The sequence below is a fragment of the Carcharhinus amblyrhynchos genome, chromosome 3, assembly GCF_965287045.1.
Source record: "Carcharhinus amblyrhynchos chromosome 3, sCarAmb.v2.hapA, whole genome shotgun sequence".
Classification (NCBI taxonomy): Eukaryota; Metazoa; Chordata; class Chondrichthyes; order Carcharhiniformes; family Carcharhinidae; genus Carcharhinus; species Carcharhinus amblyrhynchos.
In genome coordinates, this window is record NC_137326.1 from 31,474,694 (window position 1) to 31,492,291 (window position 17,598).

The window sequence follows — 17,598 nt, forward strand, 5'->3', positions numbered from 1 at the left end:
TCCATCACCCTGAAGTGCTGTCTCTGCCCTTGTGTTTGATTTTCCAGCATTTTCCTCCTTCAATGTTCTTTAGTGCAGTTTCCCTTTAAGAGGGACAGCCTGTCTTTAAGAGGACAAAATGATATTTTCACAAAGCTCCTTGGACCTCTGCTGAGCACAGGGCAGCCTGCAGTGTGAAGAAGCAAAGAGCAGCAGGGGACCCACTTAGCCACATGCAACAATCATAGAATCATAGAATCCCTGCAGTGCAGAAAAATAACATTAATGTATCTGATTTATATGCTGCCTCCTTTGATTGGAAGTGGTGCAGACAGATTTTTAATTTTGATCATTTCTGGCTCCTGGTGTTCTATAAACTTTCCTCACCCAACAGCAATTAATCTTTGATTGACCTGAATACTGGTCTTAAGATGCCATAGCAGGTTAGCAGAAAAATATCAATCACACTCCAAATTCTACAGTGTTCTTTCTTTGTCTTCTGCTCCATCACCATTAAGGTTGGCAAAATTTAACACAAAATCTGTTTGCGCAATTAAATGGGCAATGTGCCAATCTTCTGCCATGCTCACGGTGGTAACCTAGAACATGCCCCTGTGCAGGTGTCAACAGTGCCATTGGATATCTGTTGGTCAGCCAGTGACAGAAGATCGTATGGTAATGTGATATCAGAAATATTTGTCTTTGCATCACCATCTTTCTACATTTTCAGCAAAACATCGAGATCTTAGAGTTTCTTTTTAATCATTTCTGCATCAGTGCTCTTTAGCAATTGAGCATTTGTTTTATTCATCAGCGTTGCTTAGTAATGAGATGAAACACATTTCTTAGTTCCCTTTCATCTTTCAGCTGATGTGAAATTACATTTTTGTATACCAGAACACTTCATTTCTATCAATATGGTTTGGATGGAAATACTTTGAGTGATTTGTTTGGGTGACAGCTTTCTGAACGCAGTCATGTTGACCACAGCCTTTTATATTAGCAAAAATGCACTGCAGGTCAATATCCCCATTACTTTTTTGTTGAAGTAAGCAATTTTCATTAACAAGAATATTTATGTGCTTACAAAATACTACTCAGGCCACTAAAAGTTCATGTCAACTAAGCACTGATGTAAGGAAATTGTCGTAATTTATTAAACTGTCCTAAAGTTTATTACTTGACTGACCATTAGCAAAGGATTTAAACCTCTCACCCCAAGTGTTACTTGAAAATGGAATGTACCTTCTGACCTTTCTAAGGTAATTTCCCAATGGAGACATTTTGGAAAGGTTTCATCATATTTCTGGAAAAGAACACAAAATTAATTTTACTAATCCTAAGGCATTATAAGCCCAGGTCATAAATCTAGTTTGGTCTGACCAAACTGAAGCTGAAAACTTCCTGAAAATTAATCACATTAAAGATCACACAATAACTAACCTTCACAGATTTGACTTGGGGGACATATGAAGAGCTGTCCCAGTAAACAAAGATATGCTACTCAGCCTCACATATAATAACTGGTATCACACAACAAGAGAGTCAAGCATAATATCTATTATTTGTGAACTTTGGATAAAAATATGTTCCTGCTGTAAAACTGGCCTGCAGAAGACATGGGAACAATCCCTGTGCCTGAATGGGTAAACCCAGGGCACATATTTGATTGGGTCTTAGGTGCATCATTGAACTGGGAAGAACATAAGAACATGGAGCAGGAGTTGTCCATCTGGCCCCTCAAGCCTGCTGCAACATTCAATAAGATCATGACTGATGTTTTCATCGACTCAGCTCCACTTACTCACCTGCTCACCATAACCCTTAATTCCTTTACTGTTCAAAAATTTGTCTATCCTTGCCTTAAAAACATTCAATGAGGTAGCCTCAACTGCTTCACTGGGCAGGGAATTCCACAGATTCACATCCCATTATGTGAAGAAGTTCCTCCGCAACTCAGTCATAAATCTACTTCCCCTTATTTTGAGGCTATGCCCTCTAGTTCTAGTTTTACCTGCCAGTGGAAACAACTTTCCTGCTTCTATCTTATCTATTCCCTTCAGAATCTTAGAACATAGAACACTACAGCACAAACAGGCCCTTCGGCCCACGAGTTGCGCCGATCACATCAACACCTACCAATCTATAGACCTATCTATAACCCCCAATCCCATAAAACCCCATATACTCATCCAGAAGTCTTTTAAAAGACCCCAGCGAGTTCGCCTCCACCACCACTGACGGCAGCCGATTCCATTCACTCACCACCCTCTGAGTGAAAAACTTACTCCTAACATCACTTCTGTACTTTCCTCCCCGCACCTTAAATCTGTGTCCTCTTGTAGCGACCATTTCAACCCGGGGAAATAGCCTCTGAGAATCCACCCTATCTATTCCTCTCAACATTTTATAAACTTCTTTCAGGTATCTTGTATGTTTCTATAAGATCTCCCCTCATTCTTCTGAATTATAATGAGTATAGCCCCAGTCTTCTTAGTCTCTCCTCATAAGCCAACCCTCTCAACTCCAGAATCAACCTAGTGAATCTCCTCTGCACTCCCTCCAGTGCCAGTATATCCTTTCCCAAGTAAGGAGACCAAAACTGTACACAGTACTCCAGGTATGACCTCATCAGCACCTTATACAGCTGCAACATAACCTTGCTATTTTTAAACTCCATCTCTCTAGCAATGAAGGACAAAAATCCATTTGCCTTCTTAATTACCTGCTGCACCTGCAAACCAACTCCTTGTGATTCCTGCACATGAACACCCAGATCCCTCTGCACAGCAGCATGTTGCAATTTTTTACTGTTCAACCTGTGGATACCAAATAGACATTCACAGGCTGCTCACCTGAGAAGAGGTCATGTAGATAATTTCCCTTCAGTGTTAGCAGTGGTCTTTAGATAAGTCATCAGAGAGTTTAGAGAGCTAGGCCAACCAGCAAGGCATGAAGAATGGGTGCAGGACTATCGAATTTCTAGGCCTGCAGCTTTGAAAGCAGAAATTAAATATAGAAATACATATGTTTTCTCAAACTCCTGCTCATTAAAGGAGGACTCAGTGTCCTGCACTTCTTTTGGAGTCAAGGCCTTCCCTTTTTGCTGTGTGAGATTGTGGAGAGCACAGCAAACAACAATGAACCTGAACCTTGCTGAATCGTACTGCAGAGTTCCCCTTAAATGGCCTGGGCACCAAATTTCGTTTTGAGAAGGCTTATAGTCTGCTTTATTGTGGCAAATGTTCTATCATGCCTCCACATCTGTATTATTGTTTCTCACTGGTGTTTACAGCCATGCTTGAGATGGAACGCCTTGTCACTGATCTATCCATTGGGTAATACAAGCTATGGCAACTGTGAGTGCTAGAGAATAAATGATTCCAAGTTTCCCTAAGGAAATGGGCCTGGAGGATAGGTTATGATTGTAGCTGTACATTTATGGAACAGAACCTTTCCTATTGATGAAAGCTGGTCAGACAGAGCTTTGATGGCCACGTGTGCAAACTTTAACACCCGACACGTGTGGAAACCCTGCAATGGTCCCAAAGTTTACAGGACTCTCAACCTGGCTATCTGGATCCATACAGAAGTGACCAAACTCTCCAGCCCTTTGTGGCTATCATACTGCAAAGTTCCCCTTAAATGGCCTTAACATCAAATTTCGTTTTGAGAAGGCTTATAGTCTGCTTTATTGTGGCAGACATTCTATCATGCCTCCACATCTATATTATTGTTTCTTACTGGCGTTTACAGCCATGTTTGAAATGGTACATGATGGTCTGTGTGATTCTGCTGCTCCCATCTTGCAGTGCGTGGAGCCTCTGACCTCTGCTCCTTCCTCCCAACAATATTTAGAGTGTGATTTTCATCGTCCAGAGGGTTCCCCCTTCACTGGCCACTTACCTTGGATGCAGTGTTCAGCTTTAGAATCTTTTTGGCTGTGAGCATCCTCCCCCCTTTCAAAGTCTGCCCCTCAGCTTCTGTAAGCAGCTCCTCCCCATGGCACCGATAGTTGATATCTCCCCTCAGACCTGATGATCAACATCTGAGAGCGGTGAGAAGGCTGGCTACAAAATTCAGGCAGCATCATTTGATGGCATTCAGAGAGATATGCAAAGGAGAGAAAAGTGTCTTTTCAATTGCCTTCGGTATTTCCTGGTTGCTTTCACATGACTCGGCAGCCTCATTGCCTTTCAGACGCCTATAGGACTCCTGCAGTTCCTGTCCTCAGACCTTCAACACTCAGTCTCTCATGTTATTCCATACCGCCCCACCACAATTCCTGCTCTTGCATCAAATTCTGCCCAATCTCCTGGACAACCACATGTGCAGAAGTGTTGGCAGCTGGAGGAGCTTAAGTTTTGGGTTTTGGAGCTGGAGCAGTAGCTGGTGTCACAGCAATACATCTGCAAGGCTGACAGCTTTGTGGATTGGAAATTTCCAGATATGATTGCTCTGAGCTTAAGACTGTGTAGGTAGTGAGGGAATGGATGATCACCAGATAGTGAAGGAGGAGCAGGGGTTCCCCTGAATCTATCTCACTCTCCAACCAGTTTTCAGTCCTGGTAAGAGTGCTAGTGGAGATAGTGACACAGCGCTAATATCATTAGATTAGTAATCCAGATGCCCAGGCAAATACTCTGAAGGCATCAGTTCAAAGCCTACCATGGCAGTTAGTGGAATTTAAATTCAATTAATAAAAAATATCTATAATAATAATAATGACCATCAGCATAACAAAAATATCTGCTTCATTAATGCCCTCTAGGGAAGGAAATCATCCATCCTCACCTGGTTTGGCCTGCACGTGACTCCAAATTTTGTGACTGACAGCCCTCTGAAATGACCGAGCTAGTCACTCAACTCAAGGGCAAGTAGGGATGAACAACAAATGCTGGCCTTACCGGCAAAGCCTACTTCCAATAGGAGACTCAATGAAAAAAATCTGGCGAACGCAGCCCGGGCCAGGTCCACAGAGGAAGATTGAGAAAGTAATGATAGAGGATTCTATAGTTAAGGGAAAAGATGGTTGTTTCTGTGGCCAGACATGAATCCAGGCTGGAATATTGCCTCCCTATTATCAGGATGAAGGATACTACAGACTGGTTGTACAATGAACAGACGGAGGTCACTGATCCACATCAATTTCAACTACATGGACTGAAAGAGAGATGAGGGCCTGCAGGCCAGTGTTGGGGATCTAGGAAGGAGACTAGCACGTAGGATTTCAAAAGTAGCAACCTCTGTTTTACTCCCAGTGCCACAAGATAGTGATTATGGAAATAATAGGATTGCAGATGAATGGAAACTTTAGATTCCTGGGGAAGGCAGGACATGTACAGATTAGTCTGGTTGCACCTCAACAGAGCCAGAATCAATGCCCTCACCAGTTGGTTTGCCAGTGCTGCTGAGGAGGGGTTAAACTAACTTGGCAGAGGAATAGGAACCAGGATGTAAGACTGAAGAATAAATAACATCTGTGTGATTGGGGCAGACAAATAGAATTAAAGTATGAAGAAACAACTTACTAGGTGGGGACAGAGAAAGGAGGAATGTAATAAGGTCTAATTCAAGGTTACAGTGCAAGTATATAAATGCAGGGAGTGCAGTAAATAGGATTGGAGAGTTGCAAGTGCAAATAACCACATGGGAGTATGTTGTCATAGTGATAACGAAAACCTGGATGACAAAGGGAGGGAGTGATAGATGTCAGGTTTGTAATGCAAGTGAGAAGTAGGTTAAATATTGAAAGTTCAGAGATGAATTTAAAAAGGAACTAAAGGAGGCAAAGGGAGAGTTTGAGAAGAGACTGGCAGCTAACATAAAAGGCAATTCAAAAGTATTCTACGGGGATATAAATAATAAAAGGGCTTGAAAGAGGAGGGGTGGGATTAATTGTGGACCAAAAGAGGAATCTATGCAAGGAGGCTGGGGTACTAAATGAGTACTAAAGCAAAATATTGCAGATGTTGAGTTTTGATTGCAACAGTAAAGCTTGTTAGATTTATCGGATTAGGCAGCCTGAGACTATTCACAACCTCAGAGCTATAGTTAAAAGTTGAGGTAATAATCCTGAGAGCATCATGCAGAAGAAAACTAGCTAAATGAGCTTCACAGGGAAAATGCCACAATTCATCCAGATCCAGGACAGATTCTATTTAGCAAGGTTAATGCCAAATTAATTCTCATAATTAAACAATCTATACTAAGCAGGAAGACAATATGCTTCATTTTTGGTAAATACATAAGCTAGCAATAGATCAGCGCTGCCAAACATGCAGAGACGGACCAACAAGTGTGGTGAGACCCATCAATAACCATATCCAAAATTAAATGAATAATTAACAGCCCATATCATATTTCAGTGATGAACCAGTGTAGCAATGAGTTTAATTTTACTGGCACTCAGAGCTGCAATTTGTTGAAATGAATCAAGAATATTTCAGAGAGGGTAGGCAAGGACCTTATGTGAACATGGGTCAAATAAAAGATTTGGAAGACAAAGAAGTATTTCAGATAACTTGACAATGTGAGAAGGAGGTCATGTAGGGAAATCAATGAGGGAAATGAAAGGCCTACATGAAAATTATGTCAACTGCTATTCCATTATAATAAATAGTTCTGAACGAATTACCATAATGTAAGTTTGAATATCCCAACAATAAAAACAGCTTTTTATAAAGTAATTCCCATCCATAAAATGTGTTCAAGGATGGATCATGTGATGTGATGCCAAAATGCAAATGTAAATGCCAGGTAAATGTGGATGTGTTTGTCTGTTACTACAGTTGTTGACTGTTGGAGGATTACAGCCTTTTTCTATAAGATGTCACCAACACACACAGAACAGGAACAGTATACGCAGCATCAAGCCTTACGGCTCACAATGTTGTGCCGAAAATGAATCCAAATTAAACTAATTGCTTCTGTGTGCCCTTGGTCCACATTCCTCTATTCCCTGCACATTCAAGTGCTCATCTAGAAGCCCCTTAAACATCCCTATTGTTTCTGCTTGCACCACCACTCCTGGCAGCATGTTCCAGACACCTACCACTCTGTGTAAAAAATTTCCTCCTCTCACATTAAGTTTATGCCCTTTTGTATTAGACATTTTAACTCTGGGAAAAAGATTCTGACTGTCAATCCTATCTATGCCTCTCATAATTCTATAGACTTCTGTCAGGTCTCCTCTCAGCCTCTGCCGCTCCAGAGAAAATAATCCTAGTTTGTCCAGCCTCTCCTTATAGTTCATACCCTCAAATCCAGGCAGCATCCTGGTAAACCTCTTCTGCACTCTCATCAAAATCTCCACGTCCTTCCTGTGATGTGGCAATCAGAATTGAACGCAATTCTAAGTGCGGCTTAACCAAAGTTTTATAAAACTGCAAAATGACATCCTGACTCTTATACTCAATGCCCTGATCAATAAAGGCAATATTCTCTTTTTTAAAATGTAATCTTGCATCATATTCCATTGGAGGGAATTAGATGAACTGGACTGTTGTTCTGGTTATTAAATCAAAGATAGGTGACTGATTTACTCATTTCTGGTTTAGAGTCAGTGGAGAGATTTTCACTGACGTCACTGGGTGGCATAGCATAGCAGACTTAAAAAAGTAAAGAAAGGCTTTGCCCCTTTCTCCTATTCCCAATATAGCTGACAAATTCTTTGTAAAGCCATACCACTTGCTGACCAGAATGCCAGCCTCGTTCAGCTGACAGGCCTTTATAATGTACAAAATAAAATTTACCATTTTGTGACAAAAATGAATAGGCTAGTTGAAAAGAAGGCAAAAAGCTGTGTTTTTGTTTCAGCGGAGGCAAAAGGGCAGCAGTTCTTGTTTGAGCTCCACAAAAGTAATGTGGGTTGTGTGAATATATGCCTTTAAGGAATAGCAACCACCATCTCCAGAAGACGTGCATCATGTGATCCAGTTTTAGCTTCACTTCTGCCTGAGAGCAAAATACAGCGCAGCTTGGATATCTCCGGATTTTCTATCTATCCGTATATAAATATGTTATGGGCCTAGTCTGAATAAATGGACACACAGCATGCTTACAGAATCCCTTAAGAATGATTTCTGCTCTTCTATCATTATAGCAACACGATAGGTTGCTGCTGCCTTGACCTCCCCCTACTCCCCCCTGCAAAAAGCCTACTGCCTAAGGCATAGGCTGTCTCAGTCTAGGGTCACTCAATATTGCAGCTTCCTGGAACTGGTGTCCATTTGTCGGCTCCAGCCTTCTGGCTGTAGATTAATAAAGTCCAACATTATATAGATGATCTGGAGAAGGGAACCGAGTGTATGGTGTCAAAATTTGCTGATAACACCAAGATTGGTGGAACAGCAAATTGTGCAGAGGGTGTGGAAAGTCTGCAGAAGGATCTAGATAAGCTGGGCGAATGGGCCAGGAACTGGCAAATGGAATTTAATGTTGGCAAGTGTGAAGTTGTCCACTTTGGTAGGAATAATGGTAGGAAGGACTATTACTTACATGGTGAAAAACTGCAGCATGCAACGGTGCAGAGGGACCTCAGGGTCCTTGTGCACGAGTCGGCAAAAACCCAGCCTGCAGGTGCAGCAGGTGGTCAGGAAGGCAAATGGGATGCTGGCCTTCATCGCGAGGGGGATTGAATATAAAAGTAGGGAGGTCTTGCTGCAACGGTACAGGGCACTGGTGAGGCCGCAGCTGAGTACTGTTTGCAGTTTTGGTCGCCGCAAGGATATTTTGGCCTCGGAGGGAGTGCAGAGGAGGTTTACTAGGCTGATACCGGAGTTGAGGGGGTTGAACTATGAGGAAAGGCTGAATAAACTAGGCTTGTACTCATTAGAGTTTAGAAGAATGAGGGGAGATCTCATTGAGACATATAAGATGATGAATGGGATGGATAGGATAGAGATGGAGAGGCTCTTCCCGCTCAGAAAGGACAGTAGGACTAGAGGGCCCAGCCTCAAGATAAAGGGGGGGCAGTTTAGAACAGAGTTGAGGAGGAACTTCTTCACTCAAAGGGTGGTGAATCTCTGGAATTCTCTGCCTGTTGAAATGGTGGAGGCTGCTTTGCTAAATATATTTAAGACGCGGGTTGATAGGTTTTTGATAGGCAAGGCGATTAAGGGTTATAGGGAGAGGGCGGGAAAGTGGAACTGAGCCACGACAGATCAGCCATGATCTTATTGAATGGCGGGGCAGGGTCGAAGGGCTAGATGGCCTACTCCTGCTCCTATTTCTTATGTTTCTTATGTAACTCTCAATATGAACTGAGACGCCTTTTGGTTAGGATACTTGGTTGGCATAGCTTTACTGAATATTCCCCTGAGTTTCTACATCTCAATGACCCTTCTGTCCAAACCTGTTGTGAATACGAGCTGCCAAATATCAGAAACTATCTGGATTATATTGTGTCGCTATTGATAGAATTCTCCACTGAATATAATTGCAGCCAGATCATTGTAAAGAAGTGGAGATGACCTGAATCAGGTTTGTTCAAGGGTTACCACCTGAAGCATTAACTTGCTTTTTTGCTCCATACATACCAATTGATCTGTTGTGTAAATCCAGCTGTTTCTGTTTTATTTCCTGTTGATATAACTTTACATATGAAGACATTATGGACAGATGGTTATGTTGTGTATATTCTTCTAAAAATCAAATGATGGTTTTTGTGAAGTTCCCGCTCCAGTTAATACTTTGATGTTAACACATAGTGAGGACTGTCCTTCAAAATAGCAGCAACCTGTCACTTTTAAGATTTTGTTAGAAATAGAGAAAATAATAAATCTTTCATTTATACTCACAACATAACACATATATTGATCCAAAGCATCTGGAAATATGTTGCTGTGACAGAGCTGAACAAGATTAACCAACTTTCAGGGTTGAAGTTACTACACACCAGCCTTATATCAAGTGTATGAAAGTGTCCAAAGAATGCATGGTAGAGGTGCAGTTTTCATACTTTCCTTTAGAACTATAACAAGAACACAGCTTATATCTCTAAATATCAAGAAAACAATACAACACATCCCAGATATAAAGTAGTAAATTGGAATAACACAAGTCACAGAGAAAATTCATTGTTGGGTGATGCATATTAATGCTACTATTAACCTTCTTCTGTGCGCATTATAAAACCTGGCTCGTTCACTCTCATGGTCTATTATTTCCTGTCAAGTTGATGTAAAGTGGCAGTGAATTTCTTTTTAAGATGGTAATTTTACTATTATTCAACAGTTTAATTTTTTTTGTGGTATTAATTTACCACTTGCTAAGGTCTTGAAATATTGATAATTATCTTCAGCTTTAAGCAGTCCTCAAAGAATGCAATGGTAGGAATTTGCATGAAAAATTACTGCATTTCCTTGACATACATTGAGATTTTTGTCCTTTGCATGATCAACAGCACAAATAATTGATGTCACTGAACAGCTTTCAAGATTCTTGTCTCGGATGTCCCCAGATATCATGGATACATGCAGCTGTAAACACGCTTGGATTGTCCTTGAACAGATACAAGACAATCTCCTCTCTTCGGTCAACTGAATAAGAAGCATTTCTTTTCAGAACCACTTGATGTCACTTTCTCTCTTTCATGAGATTTAGAAACATCAATTCTCTGAAATTATTTTTTGAGTTTTAGGTTGTAATTAAATGGAGACTGCTTTTAGATGAGTATCCATAAAATATAACACAGCCGGTAGATGCAAGATTGCTCACATCCTTTGGGATTTCTTCAGAGGTGCGGGAAACGCTGTGGCATTTTAAAAATGCTGGACAGACCTGGATCCAGAAGTCCCATGCCCATATGAAGCAGGAATTATCTTTGCTGGGAGAGGAGGGATGTGACTCCCATGTGAGAAACCCAAACTCAGCAGGGTAATTTGAAATCAGTGCTGAATTCAAACAGACTCCCATTTCAATGCACATACTTATTCAGTGGGTACTGTTTTGCACCTTGGGAAACATCGGGCCTTTGCATGGTCCATGAATTTTCTGTCCCGCCCGCTACAATTTCTACGCTGGATGGACGGAATGGGAAAATTCCACACATCATGTCAAATATAATATTATTTTCATTGTGCTCTTATTTTGGTCTTATTATGCAGTGTGGGAGTTACAACTCTTTAGAGTAGGCATAAACTGTCCTTAACAGACAGGTAAGGTATATAGAACTGACAAGCTGTCAAGTTATTTAAATTTCCAGCCCGTTAAAAATGAAAAATGTTGTCTGTCTGCATCTGAGAAAGTTGAAAATACTCATGCTGTCACATTATTTTAATAGTCAGTCCTTTAACAAGTGCAGCAACAAAAAAGCCTGCTCCTGTTCTGTTCCAGCCCTTTCAATAGTGTAATGTCAAAAAACGGCTAAGTGCTATCATTGTAGTATTATTAATGCTTGGTTGCTTTCCACAACCTACAGTTATCACAGTGGGAGATGGCGTGTTGGAGATTCACAGTCTGATTGACAGATAAAAAATATTAAAGCACTATCAAAGTCTTTGCTGTAGGGTTATGAATGCTCGTCTGTTTGCTTTTAGAAAGGATTAAGACCTTAGATGGATTTAAGTGCTTTGAAGGGGCTTTCAGAAGCATTTTTTTTTCATTTTGATGAACTTTGCAATAGATATTTAAAACTTTATTTTGTTTAATCTCAGCATGGCTCTTGACATCTGTCCATGGTGAATTCTGGATGATTTGGCATATAAGGCAAAAGTTGGTGAATGTGGTGTTATGAGTTGGCACTAAATTGCACTGGGCTATAAAGGCCATTGTAGTGGATGGGGACATGGAGGGTATGAGAAGCCATTGGGGGTGTGGGAGGGGGTCATGGGCTGTAATGTATGAGCGTGAGAAGTGGTTGAGTGTAAAGGGTGAGGGCTAGAGGGTCTAATGTTTAAGGAAAAAACTGGGAATCTGTGGCAGGCTTTTTGGATAGCCCACCTTGGCATTTGCAATCTCTATGGCCACCTCAGATCTGCATCTGGGGATGGAATGAACCTGACTCCAACCTACCCCTGCCTCTCCAGAATGAAGAACCTGCCATTTGGGGCACTTATCCCCAAGTTGTGTATAGAAAGCTCAACTCCCATTATCCCATTTCCATGGTCCCATTATCCAACTCTGGTAATTGAGTTCAGCAGCAATGGACCTCTGCATGCACCTGATTGGACATGTGTACTACTCTCTGAGCAGTTAAGTTTTAGTGTTATGAAAGTGGGCTTCTTAATATGAATATGTTTAAAGGTAGGGTTATGAAGTTCTCAAGTAGTCTGAGGTGGATTATTTTTAAAAGTTGACTTCTCGCCATCCAGGAACATTCAATATAACCGGTGTGATAATAGTATTTCCAAGTAGATGATATATTTACCTTTAGTGTGCTCAGGAATCAAACAAGTGAATGAGAACTGAGCACTCAAAACTGAGAGCACACCTAATCTCTTACAAAGTACTGTGCACAGTCAAAGACCTTCAAACTGACTCATTTGTACTAAATTTAATTTGCTACAGGACCCCAAATTGCATTTAAAAGTGAACCTTCTGCTTGAAAGAGCCAGGATTCCAGTTATCTAAAAGTTCCAACCAAAATAATGGCGGTCAGCATGCCCGTGTGAACAGTAAGTGACCCAATGTCACTTTCGGGCAGCTTCTACACCATTTAGAATATAGAACCCCTACAGTGCAGAAGGAGGCCATTTGGCCCATTTAGCCTGCATCAACAACAATCCCACCAAGGCCCTATCTCCATAACCCCACATATTTACCCTATTAATCCCCCTGACACTAAGAAGCAATTTAGCATTGCCAATCACCCTAACCCGCACATTTTTGGACTGGAGGAGGAAACTAGTGCACCAGAGGAAATCCACGCAAACATGCGGAGAATGTGCAAACTCCATACAGTCACCCAAGCCAGGAATCAAACCCAGGTCCCTGGCGCTGTGAGGCAGCACTGCTAACAATTGTGTCATTGTACCAATCTGTTCTTGTCAGCCACAGTTTAAATTCACCTCAGTGACTTTCATTAACCAGGTGGAGTTGAAACAGTATCAGATTTTAGAAAATATTTTAGATAATCAGCAATGATCATGCTGAATGGTAGAGCAGGCTTGAAGGGCTGAATGGCCTAATCCTGCTCCTATTTTCAATTTTTCTAAGATTCTGACAGTAATTATATCCCAACCGCTGAAAGTACAAATATTGGATCCTGATGAAAGTACATTCATTTTCTATGTAAGGGTCACTCATGGAGGTGTTCTTGTTTCTACTTCATTATTTCAGTTGTCAATAAACTGAAGTGATGAAAATCTCATTGTTGATAATCTCACCTTCCGTAAATGGTTCATTTCCAATTTGAAAGGCAGCTGAAAACTGGAACAGGCAAAGATAACATGATGAAGTTAGATTGCCATGAGAGATTGCCATGATGTCATTCACCAACTTTAACTCAATAATTTATTTTTTTAGACTGGTAATCAAATTATAATTTATACAATATAGAACATAGAACATAGAACATAGAACACTACAGCACAAACAGGCCCTTCGGCCCACAAGTTGCACCGACCACATCACCTACCAACCTACAGACCTATCTATAACCCTCAATCTCATTAAACCCCATATACTCATCCAGAAGTCTTTTAAAAGACCCCAGCAAGTTCGCCTCCACCACCACTGACGGCAGCCGATTCCATTCACTCACCACCCTCTGAGTGAAAAACTTACCCCTAACATCACTTCTGAACCTCCCTCCCCGCACCTTAAATCTGTGTCCTCTCGTAGCGACCATTTCAAACCGGGGAAATAGCCTCTGAGAGTCCACCCTATCTATTCCTCTCAACATTTTGTAAACTTCTATCAGGTCGCCTCTCAACCTTCGTCTCTCCAGGGAAAAGAGTCCCAGCTCCCTCAACCTAACTTCATAAGGCATGCCTCCCAGTCCAGGCAACATCCTTGTAAATCTCCTCTGCACCCTTTCAATAGCTTCTACATCTTTCCTATAGTGAGGCGACCAGAACTGCGCACAATACTCCAAATGAGGCCTGACAAGGGTCTTATAAAGTTCCAGCATTACCTCCCGACTCCTAAACTCAATCCCTCGATTAATGAAGGCCAGTACACCATACGCCTTCTTGACCACCTCCTCCACCTGCGAGGCCAATTTAAGAGTCCTGTGGACCCGGACCCCAAGATCCTTCTGCTCCTCAACACTACTCAGACTTCTGCCCTTAATAGTGTACTCGTTCATCCCGTTGGTTCTGCCAAAATGGACGACAACACATTTATCCGCGTTGAAGTCCATCTGCCACTTCTCCGCCCAGTCCTGCATCCTATCTATGTCCTGCTGCAACTTTTGCCATCCTTCCAGAATCCCCACAGTGCAGGAAGAGGCCATCTGGCCCACTGAGTGCACCAACTCTCTGATAGAGCATCTAGCCCCCTCCCCCATCCCTGTAACCCATGTATTTATCCCACAAATCCCCCTAGCCTGCACATTTTGAGTCATGAAGCATTGCAATATGGCATGACCAATCTACATAACATGCACATCTTTGGACTGTGGGAGGAAACCCATGCAAACAAGGAGAGGACGAGCAAACTCCACACACAGTCACACAAGGCTGGAATTGAACCCCAGTCCCTGGTGCCGAAGCACCCATAATTATGGAAAAATATTGTGAAAATGGATGAAAGAAGTTGTGGGAGAAAGGGAAGTTACAGTTGGTAATTTAATGTTCTACAAAGCAGATATTCACTCTTGCAATATGGCAATGTTCTAGCTGGCTGCAGAGGAAATATAAATCAAATTAAAGCACCGGAAGCAGCCATGCCAGAAGACATCCTCTACTGATGTACAGACAGATTTATTCAGCCCATCAGTACTCTAAAACATCAAAGTCCTTGACTTCCATGTGATGCTCCTTTGCCACACACTGCCACACGTATGCTCTTGATCTCTCTCTTCAGCAGCATTATTTCGCTCTATCTTGAAGCTGTTCAGGTCCACAGGTTCATTTAATCTTTTGTCTCACCCAACACTTTTAACAGAAAACGTTTCTCTTCCTTTCAGGCTGTGAAGAATAGCACATTCCAGAACTCAGGCAGCAACACCCCTCTGGCTCTTCCTTAGGATCCAATCTCTTCTCCTAACCTTACCTCTTGCTGTGTGTTCACAACAATCTCTGACCTTCCTTTCTCTGGTGCTGAATGATCTGTCCTTAGCAAAAGCCTGAGTTGCTTGTGCAACTCTCCCATCAACGGTGATTCATCCATGGATTCTAACACAGAGTACTGGGGGAGAGCGTGGAGAGTATCAGTTGCCATTGTGGATTCATGATTGGAGAGCTGTTGGAAATGTTCTTTCCAGTGATGGATGACATTGACACTGAGGAAACACATGCAGACATGGGGACAATATGCAAACTCCACACAGACAGTGCCCCGAGGTAGGAATCAATCCTGGGTCCCTGGCACTGAGAGGCAGCAGTGTTAACCACTTTGTCACTGTGCACCGCCCTTAATTAATTCTTCTGGCAGAATAGGATCTTTGTTATAATGAGGCCATGCTAAGCACTTTGTCAGCAGGAGGACATTATTTGTATTGGCTTGTCCCACACTATTTTTCCCAAAGGTCTTTCTTCAGACCTTAGAATCATGGCCAATTCTAGCATTAAAGATCCCAAGAAGGATATTCCTTCCCTCTTTTGGAAAGACATGAGGGCTTCTTCAAGGTTAAAAAATAACTTTTCCTTAACATCTTCATCAGAGTCAAGGATCAGGTCATTGCACTGATGATGGTAAAATGTTGATTACAGCTGGGTTATAGATGAAGGGTCATGAGCCTTTCATTCGTTCAACTGGGCAGTTCTGGCAGTGTATCTAAGATCCTATTCTGGGTGGCAAAACCAACTCAATGGATAACAGGACCGTGTCAGCCTTTCATTTCCAGTAGGTGTATCCCCCTGCTTGTTCATTTAGCTGTCCTTCCTCAGGAACGCAGGTCTCACTAAAGACAATATTGTCAATTTGGAAGCTTGATAGTTCATCTGATACAAATGCAGTTCTTCTTTCTGGATGGTCACTCTTGAGGTGATCCCGAATCTTCCTGTTGAAACTATAAATATTTACTGTCTAAGGCCTAGATCTTTGCTCCGGGTTTTAAACTCCCAGCCTACCAAAATCCCATTCAGTGGAGGAAGTTGATGAATTAAATGGCTAGCTGCCTCCATAAAATGTGTATATGTAAAAACAAGCCCAACTCCAGTCTCAGCCCTGCGATAAGCAAAACGCTGTGTTCGGGCACATCTCTCAGGTGTTTCAGCCACTTCTGCTAGATTTGTCGTGACTGAGTGGCTCAAGTCTTTCTAGTTGGTAAACTACTATCAGGATCAAAGTTGTAACATATCTGTAAGTATTACAGGCACTGCACCCACTGCATCCAGTTGTGCCAAAGAAATGAAATTGTTCAAAATCTATAGCTTATTACCTTATAGAATCATAGAATCTTACAGTGCAGGAGGCCGCCATTTGGCCATCCGGTCTGTACCGACCACAATCCCACCCAAACCCTATCCCCTTAGCCCCACCTTCTTACCCTGCTAATCCTGCTGACACTAAGGGGCAAATTAGCATGGCCAATCAACCTAACCTGCACAGCTTTGAAGTGTGGGAGGAAACTAAGGCACCCAGAGGAAACCCACACTGACAATGTGCAAACTCCACACACAGTGACCCAAGCCAGGAATTGAACCTGGGTCCCTGGCACTGTGAGCTAGCAATGCTAACCACTGTACCATCGTGCCACCCTACAGTTACCAGACTCTATATCCGGGAATGGGATGGGTGCTGCATTTGGGGATGTTATGGATTTTGTGTCCTAACCCTAGCATGTCCTTATAATACATAAAGTCTAAAAAATAAAGAATAAAAGGGTTTATTAAAATTGCTACCCAGGGTGCTAGTTTTGAAGATAGCTGGTTTTTGGGTTCTTCCATATTTGGGACACCGGTTAAGGGGTCCAGCACTTGTAGCAGGCTAATAATCATAAAAATGCCTTTTACATTTTCATAAACTCTCTGCTTGCTGAGGGCACTGACATAATTCTTTTGTAGTTGCATCATTTATTTGACATCTGTATTTTCTGTCTACTTTATGTCGAGAACCTATCAAATGAACCTCTTAAATCAGTTTTTGAGTTTTCACCCAGTTATAAAACTCTTAAGGGACAGAAGTTAAACAGTGCCGTTTTTGGAAGATTTTATTTGTCATCAACAATCATTTAATTTAATCAAAGCAAATTTTGACAATTTGTACTGTTTAAAATATATCCACATCAAAAGTACTCTTTTATCGCCAAATAAATTCAAATTGAAGTAAAAAATTAGAAAGAAAAACTCCTACACTTTGAATTGCTTCCAGCACAAAATTATTAGCATCTCGAAAACACACAAAGAAATTACCAGACTACTATTGTGATTGAAAATTGAAGTTTTACAGCTGTTTTACAGGTTTACTATCACCAATTTTCAGAGGCTATTTATAACATTGAATGGAAAAGCTGGGTTGACTAAAACTACTCAGTAGATGAAATGCCAACGCAACTACTGAGATTGAACT